Source organism: Sciurus carolinensis, chromosome 11 (assembly GCF_902686445.1).
Source record: "Sciurus carolinensis chromosome 11, mSciCar1.2, whole genome shotgun sequence".
NCBI lineage: Eukaryota > Metazoa > Chordata > Mammalia > Rodentia > Sciuridae > Sciurus > Sciurus carolinensis.
The window spans coordinates 77,162,152-77,186,068 of NC_062223.1; the positions used below are offsets into that span (position 1 = coordinate 77,162,152).

The following is a 23,917-nucleotide window of genomic DNA, read 5'->3' on the forward strand; positions in this document are numbered from 1 at the left end:
ATGTAAGTTCATACCCAAGAAAGTGAGACCATATATGTCCATGTAAAGATTTGCACACTAATGTTCCTAGCAGGTTTATTCCAAAATTAGCAATACCCCCAAATATCTATCAGGTAAATGGATAAACAAAAGTAAAAAAGAATTAATTATATCAAAACATTAAAAGATTTGATATGTATTCATCACAAACTGTCTTACAAATATGAATGCAAAAGTCCTTAGCAAAATATTACCAAACTGAATCTGGCAACACATTAAAAGTATTTTGCACCATGACCTGGTGGGATTTATCTTAGGCAGATAAGGTTGGTTTAATACCTGAAAATAAATTAATATAATATACCTTGTCAACAGAATAAAGGATGAAAACCACATGATTATCTCAATAGTCTGAAAAAGCATTTGACAAAATCCAGTATGCTTTCATAATTAAAAAAAAAAAAACTAAAGAGCTAAGAGTCAGTGTCTGGGGATGTAGCTCACTGGTGGGGTATCTTCTTTGCTTGAGCAAGGCCCTGAGTTCAATCCCAGTGCCAAAACCAACAACAACAAATTGTGTATGTGTGTGTGTGCGTGCATGCATGCATGTGTGTGTGTGTGTGTAGAAATTGGAAAGGAACTTCCTCAACATAATAAAGGACATCTATTAGTATACACAGCTACTATCTTACTAAATGGTGAAAGACTGAACTTTTTCCCTTTATCTAGAACAAGACAAGTGATATCTGCTCAGACCACTTCTATTCAACATTGTATAAGGTGTTAATAGCCATAGAAACTAGCCAGGAAAAAACAAGTACCCATTTTGGAAGGAAGAAGTAAAATCATATATTCAGAAGTCATGATCTATATCTAAAAAAATCTTAAGAAATCCACTAAAAAACTATTAGAACTAAATAACTTCAGCAAAGTTTCAGTATACAGACACAATATACAAAAACTGATTACATTTCTACAAACTTAGCAATGAATAATCTAAAAAGGAAATTAGAAAATAATTCTAAGTATCAGAAAGAATAAAAATAGGAATAAATTTAAAAGAAATGTAAAGCTTATATTCTGAAATCCACAAAACACTATTGAAAGAAGACCTAAATAAAGGGAAACACATCATATATTCATGAATCAAGACTTAACTATTGTAAAGATGGCACTATTCCTTAAATTGATCTATGGATTCAATGTAATCTCTATCAAAATCCCAGCAGGCTTTTTTTTTTCCCAGAAATTGATAGATGGATCCTAAAATTTTTATGGAAATGCAAAGGGACCAAGAATAGTTAAAACATTCTTGAAAAATAAAAGAGTTGAAAAACTCACACTTATTGATTTCAAAATATACTACAAAGCTATAGTAATCAGACCAGTCTGGTACTGACATGAAGATAGACACATAGATCAGTGGAACAGAATTGCTAGTCCATAATTAAACCCTTACATTTATGATCAATTGGTGTTTGACAAGAGTGCTATGACAATTCACAGGGGAATATAATAGTCTTTTCAACAAATGGTGGTGGAACAGCTGTATATCCACATGCAAAGGAATGAAATTGAGGCTTGTGTTAGTCAGCTTTTCATCACTGTAACAAAAATACCTGACAGGAATAACTTAGAGGAGGAAAAGTTTATTTTGGTTCATGGCTTCAGAAGTTCAGTCCATGGTGGTCCAGCTCCATTACTCTGAGTTTGAGTAAGGCAGAACATCATTGTAGAAGGGCATGGCAGAGGAGAGTGCTCAGTTCTGGCAGCCAGAAAGCCAAGAGAGCGTGGGAACCAAGGAGCTGGGGACAAAATAAACAATCCCCAAGGCACACTCCCCGTGCCCTGCTTCCTCCAGCCATACCCCTCCTGCCTACAGTTACCACTAGTAGTTCTTCCAAATTGTTAATCCACTAAATGGATCAATCTGCTGATTAGATTTCACCTCATAATCGGATCATTTTGTCTCTGAACACTACTGTTTTAACAGGAACTTTTGGGGGACACCTATCTAAATTACAATAGGTCCCTTTCTGACATTATACATGAAAACTCAGCAGGACTTGCCTTATAAGCACAAGGCCCTGGGTTCGATCCCCAGCACCGCAAAAAAAAAAAAAAAGCAAACAAGAGCTGTGGGAAGAAGGAATGGGAAATTGTTTAATGGGCATGAAGTTTCAGTTTTGCAAGATGAAAAGTTCTGGAGATTGATTACAACAGAATGAAAGTGCTTAATACTACTGAATCGTGTGCTTTTAAATGGTTAAGTTGGTAAATTATATATCATGAATATTTTACTACAATTAAAATTTTTAAAAATAAAAAAATAAAAATAAAATTTTAAATATAACAAAAAATGGATCATAGACCCTAAGTATTAAGAGCTAAAACTATAAAACTCTTAGAAGACAGAGATTGTCAGGTACCATGGCTTTTTCCTATAATCTAAGAGACTCAGGAGGCTAGGGCAGGAGGATGGCAAGTTTGAAACCAGGCTGGGCAACTTAGCAAGACCCTGCCTGTCTCAAAAATTTAAAAGAGGGCTGAGGATGTAGGTGAGTAGTAGAGTTGGCCCATTGGTTCCATCCCCAGCACCATACTAAAAAAGAAAACAAAAACAAAAGACAGGGATAAATCTTCATGACCTTGGGTTAAGCAAAGACTTCCTCAACACAACACCAAAGGTAGAAGTGACAAAAGAAAAGATAGATATGTTGAACTTCAAAAGGTAAAATGACAACCCACAGAATGGTAGATAATATTTGCAAATTATTTATCTGATAAGGGAATTGTATCCAGAACCATTTTTGTAACTCAATAAAAGATAAGCCAATTGAAAAATTGGCCAAAGATCTGAACAGATATTTCCCTAAAGGATATAGAAATGGCCAATGGACTCATCAAAAAAATGCTCAATATCATTAGGCATTAGGGAAAAATAAGTCAAAATCACACAAACCACTCTACACCCAACATAGCTTGTAAACCAGAGAGACAATAATAGATTTGGTAAGGCCATAAATAAATTGGAGCCCTTGTATCTTGGTGGGAATATAACATGGCAGAGCCACTTTGGAAAACTGGCAGTTCCTCCTAATGTTAAACATACTTTAACCAGATAGCCCAGAAATTCCATTCCTAAGTATGCACCCAAAAGTAGTAAAACACATTCACACAAAAATTCATAGCAGCATTATTTATAACAACAACAACAACAACAAAATGATGATTTACTCCATCAGTTGAGTGGGTAAATAAATGTGGTATATCCATACAATGGAATATTACTAGGCCCTAAGAAGGAATAAAGTAGGGGTTGGGGTTGTAGTTCAGTGGTAGAGCACTTGCCTAGCACGTGTGAGGCCCTGGGTTCGATCCTTAGCACCACATAAGAATAAATAAAGGTTAAAAAAAAGGAATGAAGTACTAATACATGTTATAATAGGGGTAAACCTTATTCACATCATGCTAAGTGAAAGAAATCAGACACACAAGACTACATATTATGTAGCAATGGAATGCAAAGTAGACTGGAAAGGTGGATCATACAATTGGTATTTGCTGGATGAATGAATGGTTAAGTAAAATGCCCAGAACCTGGCCAGCTGGATTTAGATAGTGAAGGAGAAATTAGAGTAGGGTATGGCAGAGTTTTATTTCCATAAAGCTCATTTACTGAAAATGAAAGAAAGAAAAAAATTGTTGACAAGTTGTTATAGTACTTATGCTACATGATGGAAAATATAATAAAATTCATTCAATTATTACACTTTCATTTATTCCAGGTATTGCTGGGTTTTTTAAGCTGGAGTGTAAGAAGCAGGTGGGAACATTAAAGAGCCCTGGAGCAGTTAGGAAGGAGAATGGGAAGTATATTAAGTTTTTGTTTGTTTTGTATTCCTTTTTTTTTTAAACTGATGCAGGACATTCAGTCCCATCCACTAGGCATTTTGGAGCACTAAATGGAAATATCCCACTATTAGTTTGAGAAGCAAGGCAGGGTCTAAGATCCCAGGCCTGAGAGGGAAGTACAGATTTAGGAGTCATGGTAGTTTCACCTCCAGGAAAAGTATAGATGCAAAGAGCAGAAGGTAGGCAGCTGAGCCTTCTGCCCTTCCTTGTTTTGGGAAGAGAGTGTTTAAGACCCTGAGCATTCAAGTGACAAGACGGGTGTGTGGTACAAAGGAAAGATTAGAATCAGAGGACCCAGGTTCTTTGCTTAGCTCATCTTGCCTTGGGCAGTTGGACTGACTGTGTCTGTTTCCTCACCTATAATAAGGGACAATAATGCCAGTCTCCTCTCCTTTTGAGAATTGTGGGACCCAAAAGAAGAAGGCATAAGAAAGTGCTTTGTAAACAATAAAAGACTCGTCAAATGTAATGGATCATTACTGTTGCAGTGGGAGATCAGGAGGCCAATAAAATGAATTTGGTTACAGTAAGCACAGAGGTTCCTCTCTCTGTTTCTTTTTTAAAAAGAAAGAAAACCCAGCAGTAGCAATTACTGCCAGGTGCACAGCGTAGTTTTTCCAACTTTGAGAAGCAAATAACAAGAGGGGCCAACTGGCTCATCCCAGGAGGCCTGTCTTCACCAATTGAATATGAAATCATGGCCCAGGGAATGACTGCAGGCCCAGGCCCAGGACATGGGTTCTGTCCTGGGGGGGCGGGACCCAGGGAATACAGGGCCAACAGAGGTTGTCCACATGGCTAGAGACCTGGTCCCTAGGTGCCTGCGGCTGGGAACTGCCATCAGGCCCAGCCCCACCAAATGTACTTCTTAGAGTCCCAGGTGGCCCGTGAAGGGTGCTGCCCAGACCCCAGACTATGGTCAGGAGCATCACCTCAGGGTTAGGCAGGAAAGTGACCATGGCTTCACCACAAAATAAGCCAGGCAGAGTTTCTATGGCTCCCCAGGTGGCCAGCCTCATTAGTGCTGAGAGTTGCATTGGGCCTGCCAGAACTGTGGGATGAGGTCCAGCGCAGGAAGCTTGGGGAAACTGCTTCCAGTTTTTTCCAGGCCCAAAGACACATCCCCCCAAATGCCTGGCTGGATATGAGCCCCTGAAATCTGAATGTAGTGTGGGTGCAGTCCTCTCAAACACACCTTTAAGGTGGCCACACTTTTGCCAAATCTTCATAGCCTGGACTTCAGAGAACCTGAGTCCAGCCCCTTAATTTTCAGTTGAGGAACCTGAGACTCGGAGAGGTCAAGAAGTTGCTAAAGGTCAGAGCCAGGGAGTTTCTCTGAGGCTGCAGAATGGAACTGGGAAATCAGGTCTCTTGCCTTCCAGCTATACACTTCTGCCCCTTCTCCTCCTTACTCCTCCTTACTGATATTTTCTAGTCTCATCTCCTTGGTGATGCTGCCCTTTCATCTCCCCCAGAGCTTCCTGACCAGCTCTGCCAGCTCTGATTTCCCCATCTGAGGCTAAGATTCTGCTCTCTGGCTGATTGCTGCACACTGGCCAGCTTTAGGAATCCATCGAGATGGGACTGGGGGACAGGGGAGGTGAGGTCTAGGTGAGGAGCTGCAGATCCAGCCCAGCTCTCCATGAATGAGTATGAGAGGGCATACGTGTCTCCTGAAACAACTCTTCTATGAAAACCTCATATTAGAGCTTCTCCTGTCCCTCCTTATACTCCCTCCCAGGATACTTCCCTTCCAAGTGCATTCTTTATTTAACACACCCTTGCTGAGGATTTAGACTCTGTGGCATGCCTTGTTAAGGCTGTGGGGGTTCAGAAACTATTTACCAGCTCAGCTTTGCCCTCTGATGCAAGTCTGGTGGAGAAATCAGAATGGACACTCACCATCAGTGTGGTCAGCACTATGAGAGAGGGAAGCAGAGGGGACATCCGGGCCCAGAGGATATCCCTTGTCCATAGACCTGGGTTGTTCAGAGAAGACCTCACTAAGGTCAAATAGCTATAAAGACGAGACATTTCCTGGGCAGACAAGGTGGAGAAATGTATCCCAGAAAATCTGTGCTAAGATGAGAGGTATAAGAGATAATAGGCTGAGGGAACAGTGCTGGGTTTGGTGTGGCTTAAACTACAGGTTGTGTCGGGGTGAGGGGAGGGGTGGGCTTGGAGCACAGCAGAGACCAAATGTGAAGTGTGCTAAAGGCAGGTCATTGTTTGAACCTTTAATGATGGAGAAACCATTGAAGAGTATTGAGCAGTGGAGATGTCATCAAATGAGCATTCTAGAAACACTCTTCTGGCTTACAAAGGCTAAAGGACAGATTAGAGTTGAGGCATCTGAAGGTAACAAGTTCAACCTTCCTTGTCCCTTGTATTCTGGGCCTAGAGAGCCTAGAGAGATGCCAGGACAGGTCCTATGTGTTTACATTCTCCATAGAGTTGCAGGGCCAGTGTTTCTACCATGGGTTGAACCCAGGGGATCTTAACCACTGAGCCACATCCCCAGCCCTTTTTATTTTTTATTTTGAGACAGGTGTCACTAAGTTCCTTAGGGCCTCGTTAAGTTGCTAATGCTAGCTTTGAACTCGTGATCCTCATGCCTCAGCCTCCTGAGCCACTGGGATTATAGGTGCGTGCCGTCATGCCCTGCAGTATTTCTGGTCCTTACCAGCCTGAGGCTTCCCATCCAGCAATGGGAAGGATGAGACCCAGTCAAATCTCAGGGTATTTCACCCAAAGATGAATCAAAATCAACCATGGAATTTCTCAATGACACATGGCTAGGCACCATCCCAAGCTTACAGAATCACCCATTTATTTCATTTATTTTATTGAGCATCCCCACATACCATACCAGACCCTGCTCTAGGTAGTGGGGGTACAGCAATGGGTAAAGTCCCTGCCCTCATGAAGCTTCCACACAGAATCTCTGAGGAGAGGCCCAGACATCTGTACTGAGAAGAGCTCTACTGGTAATTCCAAAGCCCAGCGTCATGGGCTGAACTGTGCCCACCAAGAATTCACACACTGAAGTCCTAACCCCCAAGTATCTCAGAATGTGAGCATGTTTGGAGATAGGGTCGTTTAAAAGCAATTAAGTTAAAATGAAGTCATTAGGGTGGACCATAATCCAATATGGATTTTAAAAGGTTAGGACACAGAGGGAAGACATGTGAAGACACAGGGAGAAGATGGCCATCTGCAAGCCAAGGAGAGAGGCTTCAGGAAAAAAAAAAAACCCAACCCTGCTGACACCTTGATCTTGAATGTCTGAAGTATGAGGAAATAAGCTTCTGTTGTTTTAAGTCACAACTCTGTGGTATTTTGTTATGACAGCTTTAGCGAACTAATGTATCAACCTGGGACTGGGGTCTGCTGTTAAAAGGGACTGCTCTTAGAAGAACTGGCTGAGGATGCAGAATGCAAACAGGGAACATATTTGAGCAGTGTGGACCAGCAAAACCAAAGCTGAGAGATATCTATAGCTTTGTCCCTGACAGAAGCCAGGTAGCTTCTCATGGGTTCACAGAGGCATGACTATCCAGGAAGTGTGGATGCAGCAGAGAAACTTACCGCTAGAGTCCTACCTCAAACCCTGGCAGGCCTGACAGGGACTTCCCCCTCACCCACAACAAACCACATCCACAGAAATGACCAGAAAACTCCAAGGTTCTTGTCCTTCACAAGGAGGCTCCAATGGGAACAAGCCTACAGAGACCCAGAATGGGCAAGAACATAGCCTAAGATCACACAGCACAATGGATGGTATCCAAGCTGCTGTCTTAACTCCCTACTGATCCCAGCTGCTTCCTTCTCCAGCCCCGGCACCTCGCCCAAACCTACTGCCACCCACTCTGCTTTCCCACCCTCTCCTCCCCACCTCTCTGGCTCTGACTAAAGCCAGGAGCATGATTTCAGAATGATGAAACCCAGCTCCTGAGGTCACGCCGGCCTCTTTGCAGTGGCTGTAATTATGCACAGCCCCCTTCCCCCCAGTATGCTGGGGAAGCTGCCAGGCCTTTGGCACTCGTTTGGGGAAATGTGAGGATGAGACACCAGAAGGGATCACTTGAAGCCAGGTCAAGAGGAATTTTATGTTACAGACCATCTCCTGACCCAACACTGGTCTAGGGGACACACAGACCAAAAATGCAACCTGATGCTCACGTCATGCCTTCACCCATCATCCCACTTAATCTCCTTTACATTCATGCTTTCCAAGTTAACACCACCCAAATGCCTGTTCCTCTGTCCCCTAAGATGCTGATTTACATTTCTGGGATATTGTTTGTGATGTTTCCTTTGCCTAGATTGCTCTGTCCTTCTCCCTGATCCTCCTTGTACAATTTTTCTAACTCCTTTAAAACAGCTCTAGTGTCACTTTACCCAGCAAACCTTCTCTGACCATTCCCCCAACATATGGGCCTATATATTTCTCATTGTGTATACATAATAATGTATCTTTAAGTTCATCATATTGTGCTTACATATCTGTCTGTTTTCCCATCCAGAATAGAAGTTTTTCAAGAACAAGAACAGAAATGGGGTTGGTACTAGGTCTTGTTCATCTTGTATCCCAGACCCTCATTCAGAACTAAGCACAGGATGAATAAGTAAGCATTTATTGAATATTGAATACTCCCCACCCAGACAAAGATAAATAAAGCAAGAAATGTTAGCCCCCATTTTACAGAGAGAAAACTGAGACCCAAGAGAAGTTATCTTACCTGCTCAAGGTCCAAAGGTGAGTCCTACCCTTCTAGAGCTTAGACTTGTTCTCCTACACACCAAGGACAATATTCATAGAGAAGCCAGCCAAAGGTTGCTCAGACTCACTAAAGCTGAGCTATATAGTGGATGCATTAGTTTCTAATTGCTACTATAACAAATCCCCACAACTTAGTGACTTAAAACAACACAATGTATTATGATTCTAATGGTCAAAAATTCAAAACAAGTCTCCTTGAGCCAAAATCAAGATATCAGTAAGTGCATTTCTTTCTGGATGCTCTCAATGTGACTCCATATTACCTTTTCCAGCTTCTGTGCCTGCCTATCTTCCTTGACTCATCGCCCCTTTTCATCTTCAAAGCCAGAATGACTAGTGGGGTGTCTCTTCCATTACATCATGCCAGCACCTTCCTTTCTGTCTCTCCAATTTATAAGGATTCTTGTGGTTATGTTGGGCTCACCCACATGATCCAAAATAATCTCTTCATGTCCAAGTCAGCTGATCTGCTTTAATTTCCTTTACCATATATCCTAACATATCTCCAGATTCCAGGGGATAGGAAGTGCCCATCTTTTGCCAGGGGGAAAGCTAGGGAGAGGCATTTTGCTTCCTACACATTGGTGGGTAAAGAGATAATGGCACGGCTCCACTGAGTGTAAAATGACCAGATTTCCAATGTGCCTGAAACTGTCTTGGCATAAAGCTGTCATCCTGAGAGTGATAGTACCCTTTCACTTTCAGAAGCATTTTGGTTTGATGGATAAATTATATGATTGTTCTAGTTCCAGACTATTAGAGCAAGAAGCCCAAGCCTTCCATTTTTCCAGTGAAGAAGTTGAGGCATAGAGAGAGAGGAAGGAACTTACTCAATGTCACAGTTAGTAACAGGGTTGAGACTAGGACCCAGACCTTTTGCCAGGAGGAGAAGGCCAGACTGATGTGTCATTCAGATTGAACAATTTCTTTCAAGTCAAGAAGCCTCCCTAGAGGAAGTGGTAGGCACAGTCATCAATGGTGATAATGAAGAGGAAGATGAGGATGACAACTTTTTAAGCACCACTACCAGGCACTGTTAGAATGAATGCAGAATGCTTTATATGTATTATTTCATTGAGTCCTCACAAAAATCTTGGATCATTTTACAAGTTGAGAGATTTATGGTGGTGAAGTGACCAACCAGAAGGTATTGAAGCTAACTTTCAAACAGATCTTTCCTGTTATAAGCTCTGTACTTAGTGTAGTTGGACTTGGGTTACTAAGAGGATCAGAGGCTTTATTTTGGAGAAGCAGCAGCTGTTGGATAGAGATGGAGAATGATGGATGGGGTGGGGTTGGGATTCTCTGAGTCTATGAGAATGCGTGTGATGATACAGTGATTCAACCACTTGTTTAATTTCCACTGAAAACAAATTATGGTCATAGAAGGAAGATTTTATTTATTGTAAGAGGTTAAGTTATTCTTTCCATATCTGCTCACTATAAAACATTTAGAAAATACCAAAAGTAAAAAGAAGATAACAATTATGATAATTCCACACTCCAAAAAAACTACTATTAATATTTTGGCAAATTTTCTTTCTTTTTTGGGGTACTGAGGATTGAACTCAGGGACACTCAACCACTGAGCCACATCCTCAGCTCTATTTTGTATTTTATTTAGAGAGAGGGTCTCACTGAGTTGCTTAGTGCCTCAGTTTTGCTGAGGCTGGCTTTGAACTCTCAATCCTCCAGCCTCAGCCTCCCGAGCTGCTGGGATTACAGGCATGTGTCACTGCACCTGGCCATGACAAATTTTCCTAAGGGAATTTTTATAAAGTAAAATATTTCAACATATGAAAAAATGTAATACAATCCACATCCATGTACCCACCCTCCATTTTATGAAATAAAATGTTAGCTGGGTGTGTTGTTACACACCTGTAATCCCAGCAGCTCAGGAGACTGAGGCAGGAGGATGGTAAGTTTGAGACCAGCTGTGACAACTTAGGCCCTGTCTTAAAAATAAATAAGTAGGGATGGGGATGTAGCTCAGTGGTAAAGCACTCCTGGGTTCAGTCCCTAGAACCATATACACATAAACACACAAACACTCACACACACACACACACACACACACACACATCTGGTCCCCAGTTTACAATGATTTAGCTTAGGACTTTTCAACTTGATGAGATGGGAAATTGATACAAATTTGGTAGAAACTATTTCAAATTTTGAGTGTTGATCTTTGCCTAGGCTAGCAATATGCCATATTATATACTCTTATGCTCTCTCAGTGCAGGGCAGCCGCAGTGGGCCACAGCTCCAGTCAGCCATGGCACCGTGAAGGAAACGATTCATACTCTACAGTGTACTATGTTAAAAGTGTTTTTTGATATTGTGTTCTGTTTTCCTATTCCATCACATGTACAAAACACCCTTTTGTGTTTTTAAAGAGAGATTCAGCATTACAAAATAGCTTTTGTGTTGGATGGTTTTGACCAACTGTAGGCTAATTAATGTAAGTGTTCTGAGCTCACTGAAGGTAGGCTGACTAGCTGGGGTGTTCAATAGTTTAGGTGTATTCAATGCATTTTCATCATCTGATATTTTCACCTTACAAAGAGTTTATCAGAAATCACCCTCTTGTAAGCTGATGAACATTTGTAATTGAAGTCTGGTGGACCAGTTATCCATTATTCCCTACCTCCCTGCCAAGAGGTCACTTCAGGGGGCTGCAGAAGTGGCTCAGTGGTAGGTGCTTACCTAGTATGGGCAGGGCCCTGGGTTTGATCCCCAGCACCCACCCCACCCCCACCAAAAAAAGGGGGTCCTTTCAGGCTTTTCTCTATGCTTATTGCTTTTGCTTAGTTGATATTACTGTGATTTTACAGTTTTGTACCAAAAAAGTACAGAAAAGATATCAGAGGGGCCCCAACCCTCCCAAAATTGGTAGTTCCATTTTTTTTTTTTTTTTCTTGGTACTGGGGATTGAACCCAGGAGTGCTTAACCACTGAGTTACATTCCTAGCCCTTTTCATGTTTTATTTTGAGACACAGCTTCACTAAGTTGCCAAGGCTAGCCTCAAACTTGCTATCCTCCTTGCCTCAGCCTCCCAAGTCATTGAGTGGGGTGCCACAACACCCCACCAAAATGGTTTCTTAAGGAAAAAAGAAAAAAGGAGCTTTGAAATGACTCCTTCTTTATATACCTGGCTTTTGGTGACCTAGGGATGTCACTCCACCCTTGGTAGTTCCTTCTCCTGGTGAGCAGCTTGACATGACCCCTCCTCTGACCCCTTCTTACCTGTCTGAACTTCTCACTTTCTGCCTACTCTCTTTCTTGACCTCTCCCTTTCCTCCCATCTCAGCCTCACTGCCTTTCTTTTCCCATTGGTCCCCATCTCTCTCTGCACCTCTCCTCAACTCTGCCACAATTCCTCCTCATCTATTTTTCAGCCAGTCAATAAGCTGCCCAGGTGGAGGGAGCAGCTATACTTCTTGCAAAAGACCCTGCTTCCCAGGTGTGTAAATCTCCCCCATCTTCTCCACTGATGCCTGGAATTCTTCCATTTCTACTTTTATTCATAAACTCATTGATTATAAGGACTGGAAGCACACTTAAAGACTAGCGATCCTTCCTCACACCCCCATCTTCCGGGTAGACAATAGAACAAAATCAGAACCCAGGTGCCCTGCCTCTCATTACAGGGCTCTGGAGATTCTTTCAGCGAGGAGACCACCCACCAGGCCTGGACCCCTCCCTAAAGCCTGCCTCAAGAAGATTGGTATGTTGTATACATGTGGTGTGTGTGTGGGGGTCACTGCTACTATCCATCTGGAGCACAGTGTACCTGTAGTGAGGTGCACCCTGGCTATGGAGAAGGCCTTGCAGCTGCGTCATTTAGAGGAAGTGTCAGAGCTGGGGGGTTCTAGAGACTGCCCAAAGTCCACTGCTTCAAGACAGGATGAAACTGAAGCCCAGAGAGGGCTTAATCACACACACAATCTGTGGCCTTCAGTCAGGTGACTAACATCGAGTCACCCAGCTCTAGACAACGTACTGGCCTATCTTCCTGTGTTCACATGTCCCTGTTCCTTGACTCCTAAGACATCTCATTCTCCTCCTCCCCTGGCTCCTTCTTGCCCCATCCTTTCCCCAGAATGGGCAGGGATAGGAGTAAAGCTGTGTGGGTGGGAAGGGGCAGGGATGCTTGGGTCCCATGAGGCAGGAGGCCAGTCTGGTTGATGCTTTTGAGGTCACCTTGCAAAAAGTCTTGAATGCCAGATAGAGAATGTGATCTTTACTCAAAAGGCTGAGGATGGAGGCCTGACTCCATCATGCACTAGTTGTGTGATCCTGGGCAAGTCACTAAACCTCTCTAAGCCTCCATTATCATCTTCTGTAAAATTGGATAATGATAGCATTTAATGTGCCGATGAAATAAGATGATGCAGGGGAGTGCCTAGCACAGAGCCTGATACTAACATTTATCCATGGCAGATGGCAACCCAGTGACTCCTCAGATGTCCCAGGCTTACCCTGGACTCTGTTGCTAAGACCCTGAGTGGGATCTGATTCCTTGGATCTTGCTGAGTCTCCTATAGGGTGCTTGATCCCATTGAGAGTCAGACTCGAGGGGGATTCATTCTCTAACCTGTCAAATGTAGAACTCATCTTTTTTTTTTTTTTTCTTTTTTCCTTTTGGTACTGGGGATTGAACCCAAAGGCACTCTACCACTGAGCTATATGCCTGACCTTTTTTGTTTTAAACTTTGAGACAGGTTCTCGCTAAGTTGCTGAGGCAGGCCTGAAACTTGTGATCCTCCTGCTTCAGCTTCCTGAGTTGCTGAGACTATAGGTGTGTCCCATTGCACCTAGCCAGCTCATCGGCTTTGAGGAGCCAGCTGCAAGCACACACTCCTGAGCTCTTTTCTTTACCACAGCGGGTGGTAGGTGAGGCAGGGCCCACTGCACTGAGAATGGGAACTGCACCTGGAGGCAAGGTGGCTCTGGCCACACATGTTCTTTGGGGTCTAAAGCTCAAGATTCTGCTCCAGATGACAGTGTCCAACATGGGGCCAGGCCAGTGCAGACTTAGGGACTGACTGTGAGGCAGCTGTGTCCCACAGTCCCTCTCAATAGTATCCTAGGAAGTCAGGGATGCTGCAAAGACTACACGCTCAACTTCAGCTTATCCTGGGTTCCTCACCACTAACTGATGTTCAACAAGGCTCCCCAGCAACTCCCTGATTCTCACTCTCCTCATCTGTAATCTGAGGCCTGAGGACAGTTCCCTAAGGATAGACTTGATCTGTGAATGGAATCATCACGTATCAATCACACCACACAGGGCTGGCGTAGCATAGGTACTCCCAAAGATCATGGTGAGGATGTCTGTGAATCTTATCTTTCCAAGACAGACTGTGAGCCCTGGAGGCTTGTGCTAAGGTCCCTTTCTCTTGTCTCCCTTTCCCAGCCCCAAGTGGTATCATGTATCTAAGTGGGACTTTTCTGAATCCACTGACTGACTGAATGAATAATTTTCTAATCTGGGGGAGGGCAGAAGGTGAGGATTTGCCATTTGGTGTTTTCATGCTGATGAGGTCATAAATGATGAATCATTTGTAATGGGATGCTGAGCCTCCATGCGGTTTCCAATTTGTGATCTCATTTATTCTCACAACTCCCACCCCCTGCCAACATCATGTCTTGTGGGAGGACATGGAGAAACTGGGATTGATCTCCCCAATTTCCAGATGGGAAAATTGAGCCTGGGAGAAGTGTGAGTGACTTATCTAGATCACCCTGCAGTTGATGCCACAACTGGGGCTTGTCCCTTCCAGCTCAGGGGTTTTTGCAGGAGTCTGGTAGTAAGTTTGGATTATTCAGGTTGCAAGGAGTGGAGAGCCATTGAGGAACTGAGGAGACATGTGGGACTGTGAGCACAGAAGGACTTCTCAGGCAGCATGGCAGCGATGAGCTCAGTGTCTAAACTGCAGCTCTGCTGGTTTGATATCCCTCCAATACCTTCCAGTGAGCAGCCTCCACTCCTCCCTTAACCTCTCTTAGTCCTGACTTTCAGTTCCCCAGCCTCTGCTTCTCTTTCCTGTGCACTGAGTCTCCTATTTTAACCCTCTAAGAGACAATCTATTAGCTAGGCAGGCATTGTGCTTGCAAGGAGGCAGGCTCTCAGGTCACTTTAGGAATACTTCACTGGGGGACATGTGGCCTGGAACTGGGAAAGAAACACCAAGGCCACCCTCAGTGTGCTCCATTCTTCTCCACTCTCATCTGCCCAGTGCTCAGGGCCACCTTCAATCCAGAACCCTGGAAGGGTATTAGTCAGGCTGAGCCAAGCACTTTTCTGGCAAACCCTTCCCAGGGACCACCTTGGGAGCTCTGCAAGCATGTAAGTTGGTGTTCTCCCCAATTTCACTCCCAAGCGGTAGCCATCCCTGGGCAAAGTTCTGCCCAGCACCACTTCCTTGAAGGGAGCAGAGGATCTCTTTCATAAGAACAAAATATTGGCGGGAGGAGGCTTGCTGCCAACCCCTATGCCTTTAGGTTGGGTTTTGACTCTACCTCCTCAGAGCCAGTCCACTGCACGGAGCGCTAGTCTGTCTTAGGCTTAGCTAGAGATGGATGCTTCTGCCTTAGGTGCAGCTAGGGTTGGAAGGGACATAACTCCAAACTGCCACTATGTCCATAGTGGTTATTTGCAAAAGAAGCTTTCCCAGGCACGGGACAACTCTGATGCAGATGGGTCTTCATTGTCTGTGAGTGGAGTGGGACAGCCGTTCCCTCCTAGTGCCCATGCCCAGAGCCCTCTCAGCGCACAGGGTGTGTGATAGATGGGTATTCTTGAGACAAGGATTGCATCAGAGTGTTCTGGGAAGTTCTCGGCAGTGAAATGGGAAGGTGTAGATGTGGTGATGTGCCTCTGTGGTGTAGGGGAATAGTTAGAGGGAATGTGCAGGTAAGGGCACCACTCCAGAGAAGAATTCAACATGATGTGAGAAGAGAGGAGGAAGTGGGTATGTGGGTTCTCACGAGCATGAGCCTGGTCTGTAGCCACAGGGTTGGCAATGTCCAGGGGCGGTTGTGAGGAACTCAGCTCAGTCGGGTACCCTTGAGGGAGGTCACATGTCCCTACATCTGATCTACTAGCCTCCCCTCCATAATCCAGCCTGTGTGAGGACCCAGAGGATTACAGCCCTCGATTTACTCCCCCATTCATGGAATGGGCATTTGTGTCTGGTATGATCCATTCCTGGGGAAAGCTGGGTAGGTGCTATCTAATAGGGAGAAGTTAGGCTTCCCCATGAGCTCTGTGAAGGCAGGGAACCTATCTATGCAGTGTCCAGAGGTTGTCAGTAAGCCCTACCTACAGTAAGACACTGCAGAGGAATATGATATTTCTGGTCATGAGGATTCCAGTCACCTCTTAGCTCTCCTCCATGGGGACATTCACAACCGGAAGCTTCCAGGACCATGTGGCTGGCCTCCAACAAGCCTGTCTCCACTGACTCTCAAGGAGCCCAAGACATCTAGAAGCAAGATGAGGGAGGCTTAAGTCCAAACTTTGCTGAGTGACCTCAAGCAAGTTATTAACTACCTTGAGACTTGGTTTCCTCAATCATATCCCGGGAAACATGTGATCTGCATTAATGGGAAAGTACCTGAGCACAGCAGAGCTATGCATACCTGAGCCATTCTTGCCATCAGACTACAATGGAACTTACTGGGGTTAGGGGTTGCCTATCAGTTCACCTTCTTGAGCCCAGTGTCTGGCACATAATCAGTGCTTAATAAATCCTTTCCCAATAAATTGACAATGGAAAGGAGCATTTTGAGAGTTATTATTAATGATGGTCATTCCATCAGCCAGCAGAGCGGGAGGCCAAGGGGCCTGTTGGAAATGGCATCAGGCCAGCAGACTCCAGTTCTAGGCCAGACCTAGAGCAAACCACTAGCTTGCTCAGGGACCTGGCAATTCACAAGTCTGGGCCCCAGTTTTCTCACTCTTCAATGAAAGAGTTGGACAAAATGAGCTCTCAGGTTCCTTCTTGGTTCTGAAGTCCTGAGGGTTTACTGGGGAGTGACCTTGTGCCCACCCAACTCTGGATCCATAATGATCATGGAACTACTCTTCTGGCTTTGCCCTCCTCCTTCATGTTTTGTCTTCATCTTCTGGGTGTTTCCTATTTTGGGCTATTTTCATTTGTAGGAGTTTAAGCACTGCTTTGGTCATTTTTATACATATATATCCTGTCCCCCAGCCCCACCCCATTTTGGAAACAGCACTGTCTCCCCTACCCACCATATAGACAAAACTGACTCCCCCCTTACCCAGCCCATCCTCCCCCTTCTTCTCATCAGTTTGGGACAAGTCTCATCTTCAGGTTGGTCTCTCCCCTGGATCCAGCCCAGGGCTGTGGCTGCCCCTCACCACAGGTTGGGGAGGGCAGAGTGACATGTTTGCTGACAGACTGATGGCCAGTACTCGAAGGGGAGCAGGCCAGCAGCCGCAAAGGTGCAGTCTGTGCCAGGTGGTCCTTGCCAGCTGGAGCTATTTTTAGAAGCCATGTTTGCAAATTTTGTGTTAATAGTGTCTCTGTCCAAGCTCTGGCTCCCCGGGCTCAGGGAGGGAGAGCCTTTGAGAAACCTTCCCTCCCTTCTTGTCCTCCTCCTCCTCCTCCTCGTTTGTGTTGTCCTCCTCACAGGTGGTTGGGATCAGTGGAAGACTCCCATCCCAGTTGGAGCCCTCCACAGCCACATGTAAGCAGACAGGGCTACGGAGGGCTGGGGGAGTGCAGAGGTATAGAGTTGAGACTGCTGAAGGACCAGTCCCAGAGGTGAGGCAGGACCCCAAGCATGGGCCACTCTTGTCAGTGCCCATGTCACTGAATGGGAACTATCTGCTGCTTTGCCTGTTACCTCCTTTGGCAGTGAAACTGGACCACCAAGTTCTGTATTTCTCTAACAACACCCACCCTAACCCAGAGTCCCTCAACAAGGCCTTGACTGAGTTCTGTGCCTGCCTAGACTGAGCCCTTATCTAAAGCACCAGAGAAAATCCTCCCTGGTGCATCTCTGTCCTGGGACAGTTTATGAAGGGAGTTGAAGCGGCAACAGAGGGGAACAAGCCCTTCCAGTCCCAACCTCAGGGGCTCCAGCCTGGCAGGAAGGGCAAAGGCCTTGAGCATTCATTACCCTTGGGCTGGGTATTCTGGAAGAGAAGTGGTGGGTGCTGGGAGGGTATAGCATACTCTGAACTGAGAGGTGAAAGAGGAGCAGGAGTCAGGTGAAAAGTCAGGGGATGAGCAAGCTGCATGGCAGGAGCAAGTGCAAAGACCCTAAGAGTGTAAGCCCAAGATTCAGTAACACTTAACCATGGAGGGGGAGGGGTGGGGTGGTCCCTTCAACCACGAGAGCTCCCATCTTTTTCTCATATCCACCCATCCACACAGACCTGCACCCTGCAAGCACTCACAATAGCCCTAAATCCCACCTAGTGTAGCCCAGGATGGAAGGGACCTACCCTACAGAGGCGTACCACTGACCATAGCCAGAGATCCTCAAGTCTGGGGCTGTTAAGGAACCTCTCAGAGCCAGAGTAGTTCTGTCTAGGGCTCTACCTGAATAGCCCAGCGCTGGGAGCTCACTCTGCAGGACAGCTTGATAGGTGGTGAGCAGGTTCTGACCAGGAAACCCCCTGTGCAAGCCCACCTCCCTGTGGCCCAGCTGGCCCTTCCTAGTTCTCCTTCGGCTGAGTGGCAGTCTCCTGTGGCTTCTGGAGACACAGTCCTGGGTTCCAGGCTGGCTCTCATTTAGAACCGTGTGACCTTGGGCAAGGTGCTCCACCTCCCTGGGCTTCACCTATAAAATGGGGATATTATTAGAGCTGGCAGGATTTCACAAAATTGAAATGGGAAAAGCCTACGCCCAGGGCCTGGAATACAGCAAACACTCAAATATTCTTAGTAATACTATTAGGTTGTCATCGTTACCATGCAGTAGAAGGGGAAACTGAGGCCCAGGTAGAGTGGGACTTGCCCAAGGTCGCCAGGGGTGCTTGGAGCCAAGCACTGCCGGTTGGACGGGGCGAGCGGCATTGGCCTCAGGGGCCCCCGCTTGGCTCTGGCCCCCCTCGCCGCCTGGGCACCGCTCGGCGGCCGCGCTTTACGAGCAAAAACAAACACGTCGCACAAGCGGCCCCTGTGCGGCGGGGCCCCGCGCCCGCCAGCGCTGCGGCCGCCGGGTCAAAGCCGGCTTTGTGCCCGCCCCACCGCCCCCGCAGGCCAGGCGATTTTAATTAGCGTCTGGGTCTGCGCCGGGAGACGGAATCAAAGCCCCGTTCTTCCAGCGCCCCCACCCCGACCCCGCCTCCCGGGTCCCTGGGCTCCGCAAACCCCTGCTGGCAGCCGCGGGAAGTGGGGCCCTCCCGGAGCCGAGTGGCTGTCTCGAGTTCCAGTCCCGGGGACTAGTAATCCGCACCCCGCGCCTCAGTTTCCCCATGACTGACAGCGCTCACCCCACCCCTAACGTGTCACTGGGAGGTTTACGAAGAAAATAGAAGGTTAACAGGTGTGCTAGCTCTGGGGCCAGGCACAGAAGACCCTTAATGGAGAGGAAGCCGGCTTGGGGAAAGTTGAGGTGTTCAGAGGGCGCATGGGAAGAGGCAGAGGGAGCAGGGCTGCTAAGTGAGTGCGTTGCCAGAGCACTGGTGAGGGAGTGGTGCTCACCTGTGGGTGATGGGGAGCCACGGAAGGAGTTTGAGCTGGGGATTGAGACAGATCTGGTCTTTGGAAAGTTCATACGGGCTGCTGGGTAAAGCAGGTCTTAGGGTTGAGACTGAAGAGTTGTGATGAGGTGTGTTGGGCTAACACAGATACCAGAGGAAGGGTCAGGAGGAGAAGGCCTTGCAGGGTCTGGCTGAATCTTGGGCAGCCTTCTCCAACCAGGTTGTCAGTTACTTAAAGGGTAACCAGGACCTTTGAGTCTTCCTGGGTGTTTGTTTAAAATGCCAATTTATATCTCCACCCAATACCTACTGAATCAGAACTTTGGAGCTTGGAGTCCCAGAATCCACACTTTGAAGAATCTCCATGTTGAATCTGTTGCATGAATGTGGGATGTACAGAGGGCGGATCAGCCTTTTCTGTAGGAAAAAATATAATCCTTGGTCCCCATCCTCCCAAGCATCATCGCTGAAGTGGGACATTCGTTCCCACCACTGAAACTCCTCACACTCACAGGGCCCCATGTCTTAAATTGGGCCTCAGTTTCCTCATTCACAAAATGGTCACAGCCTCATTCATGTACATTCCCTTCTAGGCTGCGGGAGAATCAAAGGTGCCCTTGAGTGGGAAAGGCCACCAGAGGCCAGAAGATGCTCAACAGTTTCCTAGTTCATTCTCTGCCATTAACCCTTCTAAAGGCATCTTTGTGCCTGACTGCTGTTGCTCAACAATCCTCTGTGGCTCCCCATAGTCTTCAGAACAAAGCTGCCACTCCTCAGCCTATTTTTCCAAACCAGGACCTAGCCATATCTCCAGCCTCCTTTCTCACAGTCCCCTATCTTGTGCCAAAACAACCTTCCACCCCAACCCATCCCAAATGCCTGTGTTTGCCTGCTTCATTTGCCCAAACTGTCCCCTCTTTGGAAGTATGCTTTCTTCTCTCCTTCCTCCTCCACTCTCAAATAGCCAAAGCTGGTCATTTCTTTCTGACCCCATTGAAAGGCTACATCCTCTAGCCTTGCCCTGCCGCTGTGGGGGTGCTCTTTGTCACTATGAACCCCTTTAGCACACTCTATTCCTGTCAGAGCTCTGGTTACCTTCTATATTGGTTAATATCTTGGGTTTTGGAATCCCATCAATCTAATTGTTGCTCTCATTCCACTGTAGCCCTAACTGGTGCCTGGGTTGCAACCTGGTAAGACCCTGAAGCACAGATGTCCCCAGACTTCTGACCTACAGAAACTGTGAAACAATAAGTGTTTTAAGATGCTAAATTTGTGGCAATTTGTTACTCAGCATAGAAAACTAATATAAGCAGTATCCACCATATAGGTTTAATTTAGTGAAGATTAAAAGAGGTCACTGAGGTAGTATAGCCCTGGTGCCAGACTTAAGGAAGATGCTCATTAATTGGGTAAAAGTAATTAACTGCCTTCATTACTATTTTTAGGATATAGCATTTCACTAAAATATATTTTCAATCATCAGCTTCTTAATTTGCAAGACCATAGGAGGTCAGATGTGTGGTTTAAACCTATAATCTCAGTGACTGAGGAGGCAGGGGAAGGAAGATTGCAAGTCCAAGAATGACCTCAGCAATTTAGCAAGAGCCTGTCTCAAAAAAATGAGGAGCTGGGGATGTAGCTCTGTGGTAAAGCATTCCTGGGTTCAGTCCCCAGTACTACCAAAAATACAAAATAAAACCCCAAAACCAAAACAAAACAGGATTTTCAGGCAGAAAACCTAGATAGATATGAACAAACCTACCATGGGAACTTCACCTTGCTCGGCCTGTGTCCTTTAGGATGCTCTAGGCTGCAGGTACAGAAAACCTGGCTAATGGTGGCTCTTAGGTTGGAATTCCCAGGAGCACAAGTTGAGATGAGTCATGTGAAAATGATGTGTTAGGAAGTAACATATTTGAAGACAAATCAAGAGTAGAGGAGTGGGAAGGAAAGGAAAAAGAAAGGGAAGAAGGCAAGGAAGAGCACGATTCAGGCCAAGTCCCACAAAGGGGAATTTGGCTCAGCCTTACAGAGATGCTCTGAGGACAGTTCAAATTACTCCTCAGTTGTCCACATCACAAGGGATCTGGGGGATTAATGCTTTTGCACTGTTAGTCACTGGTTAAGAGCCACCCGCGGTGGGATAGGAGCTGTAGATTCTCAGGCTCTTCTGGTTTTCCAGGCTCACATGCAACCAGCTCCAGCAGTGAGGGCAGTTCTCTGACAAGAAGTAGATGCTGGCCTGCCTGGCTGTTGGGAGTGAAACCAGCACTGGGAGCCCATGCATCTGAAAATGGCAAAGGGATGAGAGGCACTGAACAAGTCACTTCTAAAGCACTGCATAGTGATGTAAACTAAGGATATCTTGTTTTCTTAATAAGAAATGTGGAGGTAGACCTCCAGATTGGTTCAATGAGGGTCATGTATGCCTTTGAAGACTCAGCTCCTTACAGTCTTCCGCAGTATGTTGGCTTTCATCATTCTCAGCCTCGTGGTCACAACATGGCTACTGCAGCACCATGTCACACATCCTTAACTAATACCATATGAAGCAAGAAGCAAAGAGAAGCAGCAGAAAAAAATGCTTTCTCCTCATGTGACTCCCTCCTGTGAGGAGGAAAATCTTCTCTCCCCTGGCACTAGATCATGTACCCAACCCTAGATCCACCTCCAACAGAGGAGAATTGGATTACCAGTGCTGGCTTACGTCAGTCATGGTTCACCCCAGGTGCTGAGCATCCATCCAAATGGGGTTCTATTAGAAAAGAGAAAGTAAGAAACAGTCACTGCTGGGTAGGCAGCTAATAGCATCTACCGTGGGGTATCAATTTCCCTTATTTGGAAAACTGGAATATTGATACTTGCATCTGAGATTGGTGGTAAGGATTAAGTGAGATCATGTGTGTGCTCCCATGTGACCTGCAAAACAGTGATTGTAATTGCCATTCATGTCTATGCTCTTCCTTCATTGCACTGTGAGCTTCTTGAAGGTAGGGGCTGTGTCTGACTCACCCTGGCTTCTTTTGATTCTGCCCTCTAAATAACTCACAAAGCCATCCAATCTAACTCTGTCTGTGCCCTGGTCCAGACTCCCACCATGTCTGACACAGAGAGCTGCAATCATTTACTAACAGATCATCCTACTCCCATTTTTGACTCCCTCTAAGCCGTCTCCCACAGAAGACTGACTGATCTTTGTAAAGCACAGATCTGACTGAGCCACTCCACTGCTGCAAATCCTTCCAGGTTCAAAAATAGGGGAGATATTTAAAATAACTACTGGTTTGGAAGATATTTAAAATAACTACTGGCCCTGGGGCGTCAGGGTAGGCTCTGGTATTGGCAACCATTCCAGCACCTCTTCCCTGATCATCAGTCCCATTCTGAGAGAAGGGAAAAGCTGATGCCTGCTGCCTTCCTGGCTTTTCTTTGCACACTGTGCCCCTCACCTGTGCTCCACTGCCCAAAGCTATTCTCTTGCCTAGCTGGACTTCTTGCAGTTTCCAAGATGTCCACACTCATGCTTGTCACCGGGCCTCCAGCCATACTGTTTCCTAGAACTGGAACAAGATTTCTCCATCCCCCATCACCTGGGGTAATTTTCCTGGACCATTCCTTAAGGTCTCTACTTGGATGATCCCTCTTCTGGGAAGCTTTCTCTAACTTCCTTCTCCCTCAACTGCCAGCTGTGGTTTCTCACAACCCCCCTGAGCTGCCTTCTATTTGAGTACTTGCTCGCTCTTTTGTCACTTGTTTATGTCTCTTTCTCTTTAACCACACTGGGGACTTCTGAGGACATAGTTGGATGCAGAGAATATTTGCATCACCTGTGTTGGTGGTGGTGGAGAGCAAGACCACCCTTAGACTCAGGAGAGACTCCCTACCTGCCCATAGCCAGGCCCTCTAAAAGGCCTCACATGGGCCCTCTTTCAACTGCCCCCCACATTCATAACATAAGGAATCCATGAAATCAATGGTGACGTACACCACCAGCCCCTTGTAGAATACACTCAGAATCCCAGGATCCTGAACTTCTCTGTCCAAACAGCCAAATCCACTTATAGACCTGCACATCTCCCTGCCCTAGGCCCCTTCTCTAACCTGAGGGATAGTTTACCACTGAAAGGGTCCTGCCAACTGTGGGTGAAATTTGGACTTGTTCTACTTATTTTTGCTGCATAACAAATTACCCCCAAAATTTAGCATCTTTTTAAAAAATTTTTTTTGGTTGTCAATGGACCTTTATTTTATTTATTTATATGTGGTGCTGAGACTCAAACCCAGTGCCTCACACAGGCTAGGTAAATGTTCTACCACTGAGCCACAACCCCAGCCCCCAAAACTCAGCTTCTTAGAACAAATGTTTTAGAATGCTCATGAATTCTGTGTGTCAGGAACTTGGGCAAGGAGCAATGGGATGCTTTATTTCTGTTCCATGATGTCTGGGGCCTCAGCTGGGAAGACTCAATAGCTAGAGGCTGAAATCAACTGGAGAGGTTTTTATGCACATGATCTGGTAGTGGCTTCCAAAAGTTGGCCTACAGCT

The 23,917-nt window shown here is 45.8% G+C and overlaps 1 protein-coding gene across 3 annotated transcripts in view; it reads left to right on the forward strand.

The window, feature by feature from the left end:
* Pold3 (DNA polymerase delta 3, accessory subunit) overlaps positions 1-23,917 on the forward strand; it is a 101,859-nt gene that overhangs the window by 64,545 nt on the left and 13,397 nt on the right. The window contains exon 14 of one of the 3 annotated variants that reach the window (XR_007103908.1): positions 12,332-12,408. The exons of 1 other annotated variant lie outside the window; for it this stretch is intronic. The gene's annotated coding sequence lies outside the window, so the exon portion shown is untranslated. Of the gene's footprint in view, positions 1-12,331; positions 12,427-23,917 lie in introns of those variants that run through there. One more of the 3 variants, XR_007103910.1, reaches the window with a different exon arrangement.